The sequence below is a fragment of the Chrysochloris asiatica genome, unplaced genomic scaffold (assembly GCF_000296735.1).
Source record: "Chrysochloris asiatica unplaced genomic scaffold, ChrAsi1.0 scaffold00005, whole genome shotgun sequence".
Classification (NCBI taxonomy): domain Eukaryota; kingdom Metazoa; phylum Chordata; class Mammalia; order Afrosoricida; family Chrysochloridae; genus Chrysochloris; species Chrysochloris asiatica.
Genome location: NW_006408523.1, coordinates 15701258 through 15704072, shown reverse-complemented (window position 1 = coordinate 15704072; position 2815 = coordinate 15701258).

Genomic DNA, 2815 nt, shown 5'->3' with positions numbered 1-2815 from the left:
AAGATGGAGGGTCAGAGAAAGAGAGGAAAAAACCCCAACGAGATGTATCAGCCAGGTGGCATCATTGATGGCGTCAAGTGTGAGTGAGGTTGTGAGGTTGACCCAGGATCGGACATTGTTTCATTCTGCTGTGCATAGGGTCACTATGAGTCGGTTCCGACTCGATGGCACCTGACAACAACAACAACAACAATACACTCTTTTGCTTGTTCCATATTTTCTTTAATTATCTTAAATTCATAGTTCTCCAATCTTATTGTTTTACAGATGTTCTTTAGTGCCTTAATACTGAAAGTGAACACACTCTAAAACTATGCAAAGTTGCAAAGTTCCTGGTGGTACAGTGCTAAGTGCTCAACTGCTGACTGAAAACATGATGGTTTGAACCCACCAATGACTTTATGGGAGGAAAGATCTGGTGTTTGGTTCCTGTGAAGATTATAGCCTAGGAAACCCAAAGGGGGCTAGTCTACTCTCTCTGATATAGTAACTAAGAGATAGAATTGACTGAAAAGCACACAACAAGTGTCACAAATGATTTGAATTATGTTGGAAGCTGTCCACATAGGAGAGACTGGGGATCTGCTCCTGTTGAGACTGCAGTCAAGAAAACCCTATGGAGTAGTTCTACTGTGTAACACTTGGGGTTGCCATGAGTCTGAAGTGAGTCTATGACAATGCATCTGCTCTGGTGTTTTGTTTTGGGGGGTATTAAGTAATTCGCTATCTTTATCCTCCTTTGAAACAATACAAGGCCTCCTTATACTAATTATAATCTGACTTTTCCCAAAATTAAAACTAATAATATTCCTCAGTATTTTAGTTCTACAATGTTTTTTGTCTTGTTTTGTTTTCAGTTTTTTCTTAAAAATTACAGTTTGGGTGAAAGTCAACAGAACACCTCAATTTCCCATCCAATGATTTACATGCATTTTGCCTCTTTCCATTGGTTGCAACCTTCCCTTTCTTTCCCAATTTTGCATTGTTTTGAAACTCTGCAAATTAGTCAGGGTCAGTTTCGGTTTACACAGTCAAGGTTGCTTAGATGTATCTAGAAAATATCACTATCCATTTCTTCTTGTTTCTAAGACTCTTCATTGAATATTTTCCTTCTTCCTAAATCACATTCCTTAGGCTTTTCTTTTGGTGATAAACTTTCTTTCTCTTTTGGCTGTAAAGGTCATCATTTTCTCTTTATTTTCAAAAGATAATTTTTTCTGCATAGAGAATTCAGCTAAGTGAATAATTTCTCTTCACACAGACAAGATATTATTTTACTATTTTATAGCTTCTATTTTTTCAATTAAAATCAGCCCTCGATTTTATGGCTACCCCTTTGTAAAATGATTTATCGTTGTAAGATCTCCTTATCTTTGATCGTCTGCCATGTCACTGCGATATGTACAATTACCCATCCTTTCTTCTTTGACCCTGCTTGCTATTTTTATAGCTTCCAACTTAGGAGTTTTCAACAATTCTGGAATATTCTTGGTCATCAGCTCTTTAAATATTGCTCCACCACCCTAATTCTTTTTTCATCTTCTTTCATCTTCTTCTAATCCGCTTAAATGTATATTAAACCTTCTCACTCTCTACTCCAGTCAGTTTAGTTCTTTCAAAGTTTCCTTTTTTGTGTGTGTCTCTTTGAGTTGTGACATGTATTGTTGTTTTTTTCTAAGATCATTTCCAATCCATTAACTCCTTCTGCTATATCTAATTTCCTATTTTACAATCCATTACTTTTTAAAATCAACTTGTTACATATTTTTATTTCTAGTTTATCTTTAAAAAAAAAAAAACATGTTAAATAAGCATTTTATAGTCTATATTTTTATTGTCCACTTCAGTGTCTTTTATGTTTTAAACAAAATAAGTATCCTATGGTATAGTCAGTGTCAATTTCATGTATCTGAAGTCTTAAAGGATTTTACTCTGTGATTCTCTATTTTTGTTGTATCTCTGTCATCCTGTTTTTGTTTACTGTTGATATTTTTAAATGTGGATTTTTCATTTTTCTTGAAACTCTATCAGAATGAATTCCTTGAGATCCTGGCTAAACCGATTCCCATTGGTTTTGCAACGTCTGGTGAGTAAAAACTTTTCTTAACAAACAGAAAACATTATTCCAAGTAGCATCTGGCAATCACTTTAGAATCAATTCTCCACTTAAACTGCAATGTAAACACACAGGTAACATGCATCTGGGCAGCATATTTGCATGCTGACTATGATTTCTCAGGGGCAAATTTATTTTTTGTCTACTTAGTATCAATGTAAGGGCAGGCCATTTTACATGCTGTCCTCTTCTCCTCGGTCCCTTATTTATCATTCACCCTAACATCGAGATATACACCATTTTGACTTGCAGATTTTTCCAAGGGTCTCCTATTAGAATACCCACATTTGATGAGTTCTGCTGTACCTTGAGTCCTATCGACCTATCTCTCATGCTTAGAGTGACCATATATCACTCCAGACACTTTTGAAAATAAAAATAATTCTACCTAGGCAAATCAAAATGCAGGATCACCCTACTCACACTAAAACAGATTTGAAAACTTAGACTAAAAAGCTTTTGCTAATAACCTTGGGAAAATTGCTGACCTTCGTGGTTACCACCTTTATATTTATTTATTTTTCCTTTATGAATGATTTAATTACCAAACAGTGTGCATTTTTAAAAAATGGTTTATTGTGAATTATGTGATATTTTACATAGGAGAACACCAGCTTCACATTCATCCTATTGTATATTGTTTCATTGCCATGGTTACAATCCCTCCATGCATCATCAACCAACCAAAGGGTATACCCT